Raw genomic sequence first — 17,169 nt, forward strand, 5'->3', positions numbered from 1 at the left:
AGTGATTGCTGTGGGATGTTTGATAATTATCGAGTTATCAGTAACAGGGTAGACACCAGAAAGCAACTGCTTGGCTTGGTGTTTGCTCTTTGGAGCTTCAGACCCACTCTGAACCTGCCTTTCCAGTAGAACTGTACGAGTCTGTTTGTTGGAGTCCTTTGCACATGACCCCATGTACTTCAACTGTGTAATGAAGCTGCTAACCGTAACAGGGTGTGTTTTGAGGAAGAAGCTATGCCGAATAGCACAGAGCAAAAGTAAGTGTCCTTCATGTTTTAACTCTTGATGAAGTAAAGACTATGCTGTTCTGAACTGCTGATAATGGGAGGGATTAATTTAGAGACAAGTTGTGTCAATTGCATTTGATAGCATTGGAGTTTGTAATCTCAACTATGTTGCAATTTTCTTTTTGGTGAACTTGGTGTGGCAATTGTTATTTCATTGTTAAGTGGACTGTTGAATTGCCGGTGCTGTCAAGGCTAACTTATCTGCTGATTCTTGACCTGATGGTACAGAGTACAACAACATAATGATCCTTAAGTATGCTGAGGATGTGATACTTGTGGGTCACATAAGGAATAATGATGTAAACTATAGGAATGGGGTGAAGTTCATAAAATGGTGTGATAACAATTCTCTTAAACTGAATGAAAATAAGATGAAAGAACTAGTTGTAGATTTTTGGAGAGAGTCAATTAATGATATTATCTCTGTGAACATTCATGATGTGGATATTGAAATAGTTACTAACTACAAGTATCTAGGTCTCAAAGTGGATGATAAGTTGAATTGGAGGAACAGTGCACAGATGTGGTGGCCAAGGGACGTACACGATTATACTATCTCAGAAAATTAAAATCCTTTTGTGTAGACCCTACAATCATGGAGCTTTTCCATATGGCTGTAGTTGAGTGCTAACCTTTTTGGATGTCTTGCCTGGCACTGTTTTCTGAGGAAACCAGACTCTAAAGGTACAGTGATTATTGAACCAGGCAGGATGGATATTTGATGAGCAAACCTCTCTTGACAAAATCTGCTCTAGAAGGATTTTGACGAAAGTACTGAGTGCCATGAACAATAGGAATCGCCCCTTGTCTTAGTACTACTGCTGATTGTGTTCAGGGAAAAGGCTACGATCCCTCAGATACAGGACAAATTAACTCCTAAATTCATTTGTGCCTTTCTCCATAGGAACTTTTAAAAGGAGTTTGTTGGATGAGGATATGCACTCAAGGCGCGACTCGCTGATTATTTTAATACTTTGGAATAGTTTTTTATATATATTCAATTAAAGTTAGACCTTTGTGATAGGGTAATTTTTTTTATTGTTGCTACTCTTTTTTTAAAGAACAAGCAATGTACAGACTTTCTTATGGACAATGATAGTGAATTGAATTGAGTGAAGGGCTGACCTTGTAGGCTCAAAAAGTCAAGTCTAAGGCAGACACCTGACCATTTCCTGTGCCACACAAGGAAGTGTTGAATGCAGGTTGGATGGTGACTCTTTCTGCCCCTCCCCTAAAGAAACAGCCCTCTTTTCACTTGTTCTCTAAATCTCCATGTGGCATAGGAGCAGGTTAAGTACAAAGGCTGTGGGAAGGCAGCTACAGAGCTCTTTAGCACTGAAAACCTGGTACAAGGTAGGAATACAACATTTCTCAAGCCTGCCACATAGTTTGGGGATTCTAAAGTGTTCATCTATGGATGGTGAAAAACTGCACTAGTTTCAATGAAGTTGCTCTAGCATATGTCAGTGTTTGATGTCACTAGAACAGCCTAATAGTCATAATGAGTTCTGCAGCACAGGAGCAGGCCTTTCGGCCCATCATGTCCATGCCAGCCATCAAGCACCCATTTATTCTAATCCTATTTTCCAGCACCTGGCCTGTAGCCCTGTATGCTATGGTGTTTCAAGTGCTCATCTAAATACTTCTTAAATGTTGAGGGTTCCTGCCTCCACCACCACCTCAGGCAGTGTGCTCCAGCTTCCAACCACCCTCTGGATGAAAAACTTTTTCCTCAAATCCCCTAAACCTCCTGCCTCTTACCTTAAATCTATGGTTATTGACACCTTCACTAAGGAGAAAGGTTTCTTCCTATTTATCCTATCGATGCCCCTCATAATTTTGTATACTTCTATCAGGTCCACTCTCAGCCTTCTCTGCTCAGAGGAAAACAACCCTAGCCTATCCAGTCTCTTTTCATAGCTGAAATGCTCCAGCCCAGGCAACACCCTGGTGAATCTCTTCTGTACCCTCTCCAGTTCAATCACATCCTTCCTATAGTATGGTGACCAGAACTACACACAGTACTCCAGCTTTGGCCTAACTAACGTTTTATACAGCTCCAACATAACCTCCCTGTTCTTATATTCTATGCCTCAGCTAATAAAGGCAAGTATCCCATATGCCTCCTTAACCACCTTATTTACCTCTGCTGCTGCCTTCAGGGATCTATGGCCATGTTACACCAAGGTTCCTCTGTACTTCCTATGGCCCTACCATGCATTGTATATTCTCTTGCCATGTTAGTCCTTCCAAAATGCATCACCTCACACTTCTCAGAATTAAATTCCATTTGCCACTGCTCTGCCCATCTCACCAGCCCATCTATATTGTCCTGTAATCTAAGGCTTTCGTCCTCACTATTTATGACACCACCAATTTTCATGTCATCTGCAAACTTACTGACCATATCTCCTACATAACCATAGAACACTACAGCACAGAAAACAGGCCATTCGGCCCTTCTAGTCCGTGCCGAAATATTATTCCGCTAGTTCCATTGACCTGCACCTAGTCCATAACCCTCCAGACCGCTCCCATCCATGTATCTATCTAATTTATTCTTAAAACTTAAGAGTGAGCCCGCATTTACCACGTCAGATGGTAGCTTGTTCCACACTCTCACCACTCTGAGTGAAGAAGTTCCCCCTAATGTTCCCCCTAAACCTTTCCCCTTTCACCCCAAAGCCATGTCCTCTCGTGTTTATTTCTCCTAATCTAAGTGGAAAGAGCCTACTCGCATTTACTCTGTCCATACCCCTCACAATTTTGTAAACTTCTATCAAATCTCCCCTCATTCTTCTACGCTCCAAGGAATAAAGTCCTAACCTGTTTAATCTTTCCCTGTAACTCAACTCCTTAAGATCCGGCAACATCCTAGTAAATCTTCTCTGCACTCTCTCAATCTTACTGATATCCTTCCTGTAGTTAGGCGACCAGAACTGCACACAATACTCCAAAGTTGGCCTGACCAATGTCTTATACAACCTCACCATAACATCCCAACTCCTATACTCAATACTTTGATTTATGAAGGCCAGTATGCCAAAAGCTTTCTTTACAACCTTGTCTACCTGTGACGCCACTTTCAGGGAATTATGTACCTGAACTCCCAGATCCCTTTGTTCCTCTTCACTCCTCAGTGCCCTACCATTTACTGTGTATGTCCTACCTTGGTTTGAACATCCAAAATGTAACACCTCACACTTTTCCGCATTAAATTCCATCTGCCATTTTCTGGCCCATTTTTCCAGTTGGTCCAGATCTCTCTGCAAGCTTTGAAAGCCTTCCTCGCTGTCCACAACGCCTCCAATCTTAGTGTCATCAGCAAACTTGCTGATCCAATTCACCACATTATCATCCAAATCATTGATATAGACAACAAACAACAATGGTCCCAGTACAGATCCCTGAGGCACACCACTAGTCACAGGCTTCCAAGCGCAAAAAACAACCTTCGACCGTCATCCTTTGCCTCCTGCCACTTAGCCAATTTTGGATCCAATTCATGTCTAAATCATTAACGTACACTACAGACAGCAAGGGTCCCAGCACTGATCCCTGAGGTACGCCACTCATCACAGGCTTCCAATCGCAAAAAAAAACTTTCGATCGTCATCCTTTGCCTCCTGCCACTAAGCCAATTTTGGATCCAATGTGCCAAATTGCCCTGGATCCCATGGGCTCTTACCACCTTGACCATTCTCCCATGTGGGACCTTACTGAAGTCCACATCAACTGCACTATCCTCAGCTACACAACTAGTCACCTCCTCGAAAAATGCAATCAAATTTGTTAGACATGATCTTGTCCTGACAAAGCCATGCTGACTATCCCTGGTTAACCCCTGCCTCTCCAAGTGGAGATTAATCCTGTCCCTCAGAATTTTTTCCAATAGTTTCCCTACCACTAATGTTAGACTCACTATCCAGTAATTACCTGGTTTTCCCCTACTACCCTTCTTGAATAATGGTACCACATTTGCTGTCCTCCAGTCCTCTGGCACCTCTCCTGTGGCCAGAGAGGATTTGAAAGTTAGTGTCAGAGCCACTGCAATCTCCTTCCTTGCGTTACATAGCAGCATGAGCTCTGAAGGCTCATCTGGGCCTGGGGATTTATCCACTTTTAAACCCACTAAAACAGCTAATACTTCCTTCTTTTCAATGCTAAATTGTTCAAGTATACATTCCCCCTCCCTGATTTCTACACCTAGATCACCCTTCTCCAGAGTGAACACAGATGAAAAGTAATCATTTAAAACCCCACCTATGTCCTCCAGCTGCACGCACGCTCCTAATGGGCCCTACTCTTTCCCTGGTTATCCTCTTGTCCGTAATGTATTTATAAAATGCCTTGGGATTTTCCTTTATCTTGCCCACCAGTGTTTTTCATGCCCCCTCTTTACTCTTTTAATTACTTTTTTAAGTAGCCCCCCTACATTTTCTACATTCCTCTAGGGCTTCTGCTGTTTTCAGCCCTCTGTATCTGCCATAAGCCTTTTTTTCCCCTTATCCAATCCTCTATATCCCTTCAGAACCAGGGAATCCTGGATGTCAAGAAGAGTCATCTGGACCCAAAACGTTAACTCTGTCTTTCTCTCCACAGATGCTGTCAGACCTGCTGAGTTTTTCCAGCAATTTTTGTTTTTATTCCCTGGACTTGTTGGTTCTACCCTTCACCTTTACTTTTAATGCTCAGGGAGTGTTTTTTAAGTCAAATAAATGATTATTTTCCTCAGAAGAGTACTTTCAACAAACAATACTTTTCTCATCCTGATTCCCTACATAGAAGTTTATTTATATTTTATATTTATATTCAAGTTTATTTATTTATAAATTTCTTTCACTTCTATAGTGTCCCCAATTCATTAGTAAGTGAAAGTATAACTTGAAAGTAAAAAAGAAAGTCTTGCATTTATACAGTGCTTTTCACAACCACCGGAAGCCTCAGAAGTACTTTACAGCCAATTAAGTATTTTTCTGATGTTTTTGTGATGTTGATTTGAGGGCTCATATGATTATACTTCTTGTTGGCTTGGACACCATAGAGGATTCTGGAATTTTGTGACAAACGAAGCCTTGGTTCAATTTCTTTTAAGAAAATGAGGCAGAAACAATAGCCTGTGGTTCATAACTGCTGTCTTCAATAATTGGGCGCCTTAATAGGGTTCCCAACTCTGGCTGGACATATTCTGGGAGATGTCATCACATGATCTCCTACCTTCAACTGCCTCTCTCCCAGACTCCTGCCACTGGATTCCCAACACTGTCAAGGAGCCTCGCCTTCTCAAGGCTTTTCAACATGTTCCTGTTTTGACTTTTGAAAATCTGGGCACCCTAATGTATATTGACCAGGGCACCAGGGATAACGCCTCTGGTGGTCTTCAAAATAATGCCGTAGGATCTGTTGTGTTCATCCTGAGTGGGCCTCAGAATTAACATCTTATCTGACCTGAAAGACAACTTCCAACTTTGTATTAACCAATGGTGGAGAAATTAAAATCAGGCACACTCAAGAGACCAGAATTAGGTGAGCGCAGATATCTTGGAAGATTGTGGGGCTGAAGGAAATTAGAGATAGGGAAGGATAAGGCCAAGGAGAGATTTGAAAATGAGGATGAGTATTTTAAAGTCATGTTGCTTTACTGGGAGCTAGTGAGCACAAAAGACTCAACAAAGACTTGAATAGAGTCGAAACTTCTCACTCTGAATAAGGCTACTTAAAGCTGTCCATGTGTAAAAACAGGCCTAAGAATGTAATGACAAATTTTGTCAAGATTTTTTTAAATCTTGAATTGAAAGGCAGGTTTACATTTAATGGGCTTGATACTATTCAAGGAATAAACCCTCTATTTTCTTAAAATTAGTCTGTTATAATTTCATCATCTATTATCGAAAAAACAGCTTCCTTGTTTAGGATTCAAGTTTTATAGCGATGTTATAATTGCTCTTTCCTTAAGACTGTGTTTGTGTCATGGCATATCCATTGGAGTTACACTATACAAAAACTCTGGAGGGTATAGACTGTATTCATCATCTTCATCTATAGAATCTTGTAGATTCTTACTTTCACTGCCAGTGGTAGTTTTTTATCTCTGCACATTCCACTGCACTTCCAGTTACTCCAGCCAGTGCTAATCCATTGCTTAATTCTCATTCCCATAAGTCCATCTTCTCCCACCACTGACCCCAGGTACTTGAAACTACTCACTTTATCCATGTCTTTGCCCAAAATCTTTACATCTTTACTCTGAGCCTCTTCCCTAGGCTCAAACTGACAGTCCATATATTGGGTCTTTAGTCTACTGATCTTCATATCCCAGTTTTCCAGATACCCAGTCATGTTCTGATCATCCCCTCCACTTATCTTAATGTCATCTGCAACATCATTGACTATGGCAGTGCCTGTCTCACTTGCTCAGTTAAAATAGCCATGACAATCAGGAAGCAGAATGGGCTCAGAGCTCATCCTTGGTGCAACCCAACTTTAATTCTGAAATTCTCACTCCTCCCCCATACTTCCTATCCTTGACTAGCACTCCTTGTACATGTCCTGTAATGATTATATTACTTCTCAAGGACTCCATGCATTAGTCTACAGATTCAATGCTGATTTTGTTTTTTTTTTAATTTGGCTAACAGATTTCCTAAAAATTTTCATTGAAATCAAGTGAATCTTCATTTTTAGCACAGAGTAGCTTTTGAATAGTATTAAATAATTGCCACTGCCACTTGCTGCACTTAATTTTATCATCTCATCCCCCCTCTGGCGTGCCATTCCATCTTTCACATGCTATCCCCATCCCATTCCTTTCATCCTGCTCTTGCAATACTGCCCATCCCTCATGAAACAATCTCTCCAACCAGGGTAACTTTGTTGTTACCTTTTGCTGTTTTAGTCCTCCATCAACTCTCTCTTCTCCACCACCCACAACTCCCCCCACCACCAACCTCATCACTGCCGCATGCTCCACCTGCGCCAGGCACTGCCCACTAACTGAACTCACCGACAGATGTGGCTCCAAAACTGACCAATCAAGACAGTCCAGACAAACAAAAACTGGGAATTGTTATTATAGATTGTTGTAAAATCCAAACTGGTTCACTAATGTTCTTCAAGAAAATGAACCTACGTGGACCATGTGTGATTCTTAATGCCTTCAGGGTAATTAGGGATGACCAATAAATAAAATATATATGACCAATTTATTGTATTTCATAGTAGCTAGTGAATGCACTACAAGAATCCTAACCATGCTCCCTGACTTTAGTCGGTCTGGCATAGCCTCCATTTAAAAAAAAAATCATCCTTGTTTTCAAATCTCTCTATAATCTCACCTCTCCCTATCTCTGAAACCTCCTCTGGCCCTACAACCCTGATGAATTTCTCTCTGTATCATGGAAAATCCTATCTGTTTAACTTTAGTCAGTGCGAGTACTGTGATTGCACCTACTGAATTTAACTGGTTTGCAAGTCATTGTAGCTGACTGTGGAAAATACTTAATTTGTACTTAAATCCTGAATGTTTGCTTTTGTGACTCTGGTGTAATTTCAAAGTCAGCAATCTGATTTTGACAGTCTGTTGCTTTAAATAGACATTGCTATTGCAAGTCAAGTGTTTAGAAGACCACTTTGTCATGTGCAGCTGCCTAGTCGTAGTAAATTAATTGCTCTTCATTTACATCAAATTTTCTAGTGTAGCCAGCAAATTAGTCCATGACTAGAAATGTTAAGCTTTTGCTTTTAGTTTTTACAATGTTCTGGAAAACTCCACTTTCTTGGAATGTGATGAGAATTTCTTGAATTTCGGATTTAAAGATAACTAGCTAACACGCTAGGAGTGAAGACCAAATTAAGCCCCTAAAGAGGCCAGATTTAAACATCTTCCATAATACACCTGCAATGTAAAGCTCAACAGTCAAAGCAAATCAGTTTAGATATTGTGCAATGTGTATTTTTTTCCCCTTCATGTATTAATTGACATAATTAGGTGCAGAGAAAGGGGAGGTCTTGCAGCCTGCCTGTACCCTAACCTTCAAGTCCTGTTCCATCCCTCTGCTTACTGACCTACATTGACTCCCATCTGGCAATGTATTTTTAAAAAAAAAAATTTCATCCTTGTTTCATATTGCTCCATGGGCTCACCCTTCCCTATTTCTGCAACCTCCAGCAGCCCAATGACCCTCTGAGATCAGTGCATTCCTACAATTCTGACCTCTTGCAATCCCTGATTTAAATCACTCCACATCTTTTGCTGTGCCTTCAGCTGCTAAAGGTATAAGCTCTAGAATTTCCTCCCTAATCCCCTCTGCTTCCCCCTCGTTAAAATGCTTTTTAAAACTTACGGTGAACTGTCCTAATGTCTCCTTATGTGGCTTGGTGTCAGATTACGTTTGATTATCAATCATTCCGTGAAATTCCTTGGAAGATTTAATTATTCCTTCAGACACAGAAACACTCAAAGCTTTCAAATTTTTGTTCTGAAGAAGAGTCATATGGACTCGAAACATTAACTCTGTCTTTCTCTCCACAGATGCTGTCGGACCTGCTGAGTTTTTCCAGCAATTTTTGTTTTTGTTTCAAATTTGGTGCTGGGAACAAGATAGAGATACAATAATTTTTGAATGGGTCTTTTTTGTGTGAAGTTTGGTTTGTTACGTGTATCTGTTCACATTTTTAGAGGTCTTGCTTTCTGTGTGTGGGATGACCTTTGTGTATGTCATCCCACTTTGGAAGTTGTAATTTTTTGTGTATGTGTTTTCTCAGTTCCTTTTGTGTTTGGCAATTTCACTGTACCTGAGGGCCTCTTATGTGGGAAATTGCATTCCTGCATAATCATATGTGGTTTTGACAGATTACGCTCCCAGTTACAAAAGGTTGGATGTTCCTGATGTATAATTACCTATCTGGATTTCCTGTTGTCAGCTGTTGGTAGGGATCATCCGTAGGTTTAACTATCCTATTGTGTCACTTGGGTGTCCCAACCCTCCTCTTCAGGTTTAAGATTAATTATGTGTACGTTCTTAGCTTGACTTGACTTGTGAGAAATGAGCCCCACATAATCCTCTAGTTACAACCGTCCCTGATCTTAAAAAACAGAGTCAAGTGAGGTTTTAATGGGGATATTGCAAGTAAGTAGCCATTAACCTGCTGCTAAATGAATATAGTCAGGAAGGATTCAAATGGGATTTTGAAAATTGGCAGGAGCAATTTAATCTGATTATAGTAACAAATTTCCATGAATTCTTAAGATGATCAAATTAAGTAAATTATGTATATTTTGGTAGTGACCATGTCTGAACTGAAGTTTCTGTTGTGGTGCCTATTATTTCTTTAAATGGAAATGACTCTTTACTTCAAAGCCTTTTTTTTGATGCACCATCCTCAATATACAGATGCCTGCATACATGGTTGAAACACAAGCAGATAACCTTTGATTAGTAACTATCCATTGTGCTGCAATGGATATGGAAGTTGCTTATATGCATGTTGCCCTGTAGGAGCTCCTTTTTTATGCTGAAGGAATGCTATCGACCCTGTTGCAGCATAGCTGTTGTCTTGAGACTGCTGGAGCTCCTGTCTAGTCTTAATGAAGCTGGATAATAAGCATTGCAGTATATTTTCATCTAGGCCAATAGCCCACAATGGTTAAGTGAAATGCGAATTTTCACTCGTGCACAGAGCATTGGAGCACTGATGCTCTGCATTACTAGCAAGGTAACACCGGTTTATTTCTCTTCTCACTTCCAAAACTCCACTTAATTTTTAATCTGAGTCGCACTGTGAGACTAGGAATAGGGAGGATGTGAAAAAAACAAAAAACTACTGCGGATGCTGGAAATCCAAAACAAAAACAGAATTACCTGGAAAAACTCAGCAGGTCTGGCAATTCTGTTGAAGGGTCGTGAGGACTCGAAACGTCGACTCTTTTCTTCTCCACCGATGCTGCCAGACCTGCTGAGTTTTTCCAAGTAATTCTGTTTTTGTTATACAGAGGATGTGATTTGAAGATACACTGTTCATGCATGTTTGTATCTTTCTGGTGTATCTCACCTTGGGGGGGGAAAAAATTTATAAATCATCACCCCCCCCCCCCCCCACACCCTGCCACGCCACGCTCCTCACTGCTCAAACAGATTTGGTTACTTTCTAATGTTAATAGAGGAGTTGCTATTATTGCTTTCAGTCCCACTGAGTGACACAGTTTCTTATGGGGACTAATGTTCATCTCCAGGTAGTAGGATTCTCCTTATGACTATATGAGCATGTCAATCCCCTGGAAGATGTAAAACTATTTCAAAACATTAAAAATAACTGACTTCAAAACAAAATTTCCTATTAGCATATGAAAAATGCTGCAATTATACATGCTGAGAATGGGATCCCGCCCTGTGGAATAGTGACATTGATGTCCCTGATTTGCTAAGAAGCTACCTCACATGAGAAAATACAAACATGTATGAGGCTTTGGAAAATTTGGGTTCAAAAATGATTGATGTATGAAATGAAACTAGTCTCTGGAAGTAATCACTTAAAATTAAAATGGAATCATGCGGAGTGGGGAAGAAAAGGTATTGTCCTCAAACATTAACATTTGGTATTAACTTTGGATCAGATCTCGCTGGAGCGAGCCATCTCACTGCACCTGATTGGACTGACTGACTTTCTGCAACCTTCAGCTCAAATATTTTGAGAGCTGGGGCATGGGGAATGTTGTTGACACATCTGGGGCCTTAAATGACAGGATCAACAATATATCCCACCCCCAACCCACCACGCCCTCAACCACTGGGATTTAAGGAAAAGAAAAAATAATGGAATAGAATAGTAAACTAGCATCAAATCGGGTTTGAAAGAGATGGAAAGAAAGATTGGATTGAGAGGGGTAAAGAGAGATAAAGGAAAAGTAAGATACACTTTAAAAATATGGCAATATTTGACAGTTTATGTGCAAAAATGAGACTGAATACTAAATTGTTCCTTTTCTGGGCCAGAGAAGTTGATTGATATTGCATTAACAATGATCACTTTTTGTTCAAAGGTTACTTGCGCTCTTCATGATCAACCCTAACTTTCTGCGTAGAGTTTGATAGGCAAATTTTTGAAAATAGTGGGAAGCTATAGGCAAAATGCCATTTCTCTGAAGCAACCATCGGAGCGCCATAAATCAACCACAATGCTCCTAGTATCTCTTCATCCCCTAAATGTGCTGGCTAATTTGCATATTATTTTTCCAGCATGATTTGGCCCTATGTATCCAGTTGATCTGATTGGATTTTATTTTGAAAATGCTGACACTATAATGCCTGCCTGTGTTCACGCATCCCTGTTCTTTTCAGGTTTTAAATACAAGTATATGTTTGAAATAATTTGTAGATTTTAAATTGAAGAAATGACTGCTTTCTAATTCTAAACAGTAATGGGCTAGTTATTCACTGAGCAGCCTTTCATGTGGAGTGCACATCAAAAGAGAGCCCTTAATGGAAGCCAGAAGTTTGATGGTTTCCTTGGGACAAGATTTATTTGTATGTTGAAATTATCGAATCTGCCATTGATTTTATTTTGTTGTGTAGCATCGGAAGTCCAAACTGTCAAGTATAGGTTCAGCAGTGGATTGTATACTGGAGAAAAAAAGAGTAAGAATAGAACAGTTTAAGTACATGTTCTTTTGCATTATAATCCAATGTTACTTAATTTTGGGGAGCAATAAGAGCCACAAATGTGTAACTTGTCATTTAACACAAGCTTTCTGTGGGCGCACTAATTTTAAAATAGGCGAGTGTGGAATGGATACCTTGCTTTAAAGGGAGTTAACCTTGTGCTAGCTGTAGATTAGCTGTTTGCCATGCCTGAAGATTTAGACATGTCCACGTGAGCAACTGAATCTGTAATTAAGGCTGGTGAAGTGCTACAGTACCACCGTACTCTGCTTTGGTGTTCAAAGAGCTTGTGCTTGAGCTGAAAGCAGGACCTGTCGGGCTAAACGACTAGATAAGTGGTAAGCTAACTGCTAACAGAATAAATAAATTGATAGCTAACTGCTAACAGAATAAATAAATTGATGCTATACCTATTGTATACAAAGACTGGAAGCAAGTTATCTACCAGTGCAGTCTATTGTGTCCACTGTTGCGGCGTTAGCACAATGCTTAAGTTAGTAGCGGCAACCACTTAAGCAACATTGTCAAGAAATTTGCCTGTTTTGCTGGGGTTTTTTCATGTAAATGATCCCCTTTCCCTTTTTGCTAACTGAAGTGCTTGTTTTATTCTGTTTTGTAAAGACCACAATACTATGTTCTGCAGCAGTAGCTTAAAGGATTATTCTGCTAAGGTCTTTGCATGGCCTTATCAAGTAGTGAAAATTAAATTTCGGAACAAATTGATTTCATGAAGATTTTATTTGTAACAAAAAGGCAAATCTATTAGTTCTATTTGCATTTAGCATTTTGCTACAACCAGCAAATGTACTAAATCTGTGTTTGAATGGAATAAACTTGACTTTTAATGATTTCTGAGGCCATGGAGGGGTTCGAATATACAGATGAAAACTTTAAAATCTAGATGTTGTCAGTACAGGAACCAAAATAGGTCAGTGTGCATGAAGATGATGGGTAAACTGGACATGGTGTGAGTTAGGATATGTGTAGCAGACAACATGTGAGACTAGCCAAGAGCTTGTTGGAATAGACAAGTCAAGAGGTAGAAAAGGCATGGATGAGGGTCCCAGCAACAGATGAGCTTATGCAGGGACCGTGGATGGTGTTACCAAGGTGGAAATAGATGGTATTGGTGATGGTGTGGATACGCGGTTGCAAGCTCATTTTGGTATCGGATGTGACAGCAAGGTTGGTTTGGTTCAGCCTCAGACAGTTGCGAGTAAGAGGAATGCAACCGGTGGCAAATTAGTGGATTTTGTAGTGGGGGCCAAAAACAACGACTTTGGTCTTCCCAATATTTAATTGAAGGATATTTTTGCTCATCCTTCTCTAGGGCATTTAGGGATGGGCAATAAATACTGGCCTAGCCAGCGATGCCCCCAACCCGTGAATGAATTAAACAAATCCTGTACTCAGAATTACCTGGAAAAACTCAGCAGGTCTGGCAGCATCGGTGGAGAAGAAATCAGTTAACGTTTCGAGTCCTCATGACCCTTCGGCAGAACTTCAGTTCTGAAGTTCTGCCGAAGGGTCATGAGGACTCGAAACGTTAACTGATTTCTTCTCCACCGATGCTGCCAGACCTGCTGAGTTTTTCCAGGTAATTCTGTTTTTGTTTTGGATTTCCAGCATCCGCAGTAGCTTTTAGCTTTTTGTTTTTAAATCCTGTACTCTGTCAGGCAATTAGTCCGATAATTTGCCGAAATGGAAGAAAGTGTGAAAGAGAAAGCAAACGAGCAACTAATGATCTTGGATAACTGAAGAAAAGAGTGAAGGTGTGGAGATGTGGGGGTGGATACTCTGAAAGACAGAGGATGTCAACATAAGATTGTTCTAGATCAAAAAGAAACAGCAGCTGTGTGGAAGTGCTGTCTCACTCCTCCTTCACTAAAACTATCTCACTGTCTTGTGCATGTGAACACTGTTTGTCATGTGCTGCTGTAATCCACTTACTTGTAATGTGAGCTCTAAGCAGCCAAATCAAGTTTAAATTAACAACGGGTTGGGAGTAAGGACATTAGCTTCTCATGATGTTGCTATTGCTGGGAATGTGGCTTTAGTTTTATGTTGACCTTTTATAGTTTTGACTTGTTAATGTGTGGGATTAAGAAATCAAAACATTGGATTAGATGGTAGTATTTATTTAACTTGAAGTTAAAGTTTGTGTTGCTACAGGCATGTGATGGAAGAGAATGGGAAGAGTGAGTGATGGAGGTAGCAGAACTTTTGAGACATTTTGATGACGTTGTGCTGGATTTCAATAATTTTATTTAAAATCAATCTTAACCTTCAATCTTAATTGTGGGCACTTGAAATTGTCCCTTTTCCAGCCCATAGATATTTTAACACCTAGAATTGAAGGCAAAGGTTTGTTATTCTAAAATTACCTTGTCTAGAGGTAATTTTTGAGCTATCTATCTAACACTTGAAAGATTGAAAGACACGGGACAGTTACTGGTCGGTGTAGTTTGGGGTGATTATGATTGGCCTGTATGTTGTTTTTGGCCATATGAGCAATTTTATTGATTCTTATGCATATGTGTATAACTATTCTTCACTGTGTTTTGCTGAAGCAGTAACTTGCTTTTATTGGGAGATGTTGCTGTATTTTTGGTCTATTTTATGTTTGCTGTGGTTCATAGAGACTCATAAATATACTCTGAAGTAAATGGACAATTTTCTGTACTGTGATGATTAAATTATAGAGTACACAGGTTGTGTTGCTTTAAGATAGATTGCTGTGAGTCCCACCCTGCTGCCAACTCTTTTGCTGACACCGGTGGGATTTGATGCTTTGAATATTTATCTCTCAGCCAACACAGAAAAACACTACTTGCCCATTTTATTTCACTGTTGTATAAACTATACTATAAACAGTGACTATGCTTCAAAAAGCATTTAATTGGTTGCAGACTGCTTTGGGAGGTTATAAAAGGCCCTATATAAATACAAGCTTTTTCCTATACATTCTTGGGATGTGAGCGTCACAGGCAAGACTACCGTTTATTGCCCATCCCTAATTACCCATCAGCAGATGGTGGTGACTGACTCCCAATTGAATGGTTTGCTAGGCCATTTCAGAAGGCAGTGAAGAGTTAGCCACATTGCTATATGTAGGCCAGACCGGGTAAGGACAGCAGATTTCTACCCCTGAAGAAAATTAGTGAAATAGCTGGATTTTTATGAAAATCTGGAAAATCCATTATCATTATTAATGAAACTAGAAGTTTATTCCAGATTTATTAATTAATTGAATTTAATTCTTCCAGCAGCCATGTTGGGATTTGAACTCATGTCTCCCGAGCATTAGTCTGGGCCTGTAGATTACTAGCCCTTGCTGTGACTGAGATCCAAAGATGCAGGCAGCTACTTTTGAACCTGCTGTCCTCCAAACAGTGAAACCGTCATCCAATGAGATATATCATGCATGCCATGGGTCAGAAAGATGGTGGCAATGCAGTCACACATCTTGTGTTGAGTTGCGCTATTCACCATTCCTCTTAAAAGCTCAAACCCACACTTGAATGACCAATTGTGAATATCTTCTGAGGGATAGAGGCGGCAGATGAGCAGCATTTGTTTGGTGGTGAGGAATGGCAAAGGTGCATCCAAGAGGACATAAAACTCAGAACCAAGTTGATATATGCGGTAATTGGATTCTGAGGGAGGTCTTCAATACACCAGGGCAGCCAGCCAATTTACTAATGGAAGCTAGTATTATCTGGGAGCTGGAATTTTTCCTGTGAAGTTCTAGATAACGCTGGAACCCAATTCCCAAATAGACAAAGTGTCATGAAAAATGTTCTTAATACATATGATTAGTTACTCTGCAGTGCAGTGACTGATTTTTGATGTAGTTACACTTGTACAAATTGCAATGAGAAGATTGGTAATGTTCCCTCTTTGAAATGAAATCTCACCTCCTGAAGTAAGAATTTCCATTATCTGTAGAATAACACAGTGGTCACAAATTTGAACTTTATGACTGCTTAGAGCACAAAAGACTTGATGAATTTATTGTAGGAATACTGAGGTTTGGGACTGGAACCACAATGTGATTGGTGATAAAAACATAGAAAATAGGAGCAGGAATAGGGCATTTAGCCCTTTGAGCTTGCTATGACATCCAATAAGGTCATGGCTGATCTGCTATCTCAACACTGCACTCCTGCGCTCTCTCCATACCCTTTGACACCTTTAGAATACAGAAAGCTGTCTATTTCCTTCTTGAATATATTCAGTGAGTTGGCCTCCACAGCCTTCTGTGGTAGAGAATTCCACAGGTTCACCACCCTCTGAGTGAAGAAGTTCCTTCTCAACTCGGTCCTAAGCAGTCGACCCCATATCCTGAGACTGTAATCCCTTGTTCTAGACCCCCTAGCCAGAGGAAATATCATCCCTGCATCTAGTCTGTCCAGCCCTGTCAGAATTTTTTGTTTCAATGAGATCTCCTCTCATTCTTCTAAACTCCTTTGAATCGGCCTAATATCTCCTCATACAACAATCCTGCCATCCCAGGAATCAGTCTGGTGAACCTTTCTTAGGTAAAGAGACCAAAACTGCACACAATACTCCAGGTGTGGTCTCACCAAGGCCCTATACAGTTGCAGTAAGACATCCTTGCTTCTGTACTGAAGTCTTCTCGCAAAGAAGGCCAACATACCATTTGCCTTCTTAACTGCATGCTGCACCTGAATGCTTGCTTTCAGTAATTTGTGTACAAGGACACCCAGGTCCCTTTGTACATCAACATTTCCCAATTTATCACCATGTAAATAATACTCTGCCATTCTGTGTTCCTACCAAAGTCGATAGGTTCACACTTATCTACGTTATACTGCATCTGCCATTTATTTGCCCACTCATTCAACCTGTCTAAATTGTCTTGAAGCCTCTTAAAATTCTCCTCAGCGCACACATTCCCACCAAGTTTCGTGTTGTCAGCAAACTTGGAAATATTACATTTGGTTCCCTCATCCAAATCATTGATATATATTGTGAATAGCTGGAGCCCAAGCATTGATCACTGAGGTACACCACTGCCTGCCACTACGAAAAAGACCCATTTATTCCTACTCTGTTTCCTGCCTGCTAACCAATTCTCAATCCAACCAATGTATCACCTCCAATCCCATGTGCTTTAATTTTACACACTAACCTCTGATGTGGGACTTTATCAAAAACTTTCCGAAAATCCAAATACACCACATCTAATGGTTCTCCCTTAT

At 40.3% G+C, this 17,169-nt stretch overlaps 1 protein-coding gene across 2 annotated transcripts in view; it reads left to right on the forward strand.

The window, feature by feature from the left end:
• Positions 1-17,169, forward strand: part of LOC144676383 (guanylate kinase-like) — a 48,182-nt gene that overhangs the window by 10,678 nt on the left and 20,335 nt on the right. The gene's annotated exons all lie outside the window — the stretch shown is intronic.

This window comes from Cetorhinus maximus, chromosome 3 (assembly GCF_964194155.1).
Source record: "Cetorhinus maximus chromosome 3, sCetMax3.hap1.1, whole genome shotgun sequence".
Taxonomy (NCBI): domain Eukaryota; kingdom Metazoa; phylum Chordata; class Chondrichthyes; order Lamniformes; family Cetorhinidae; genus Cetorhinus; species Cetorhinus maximus.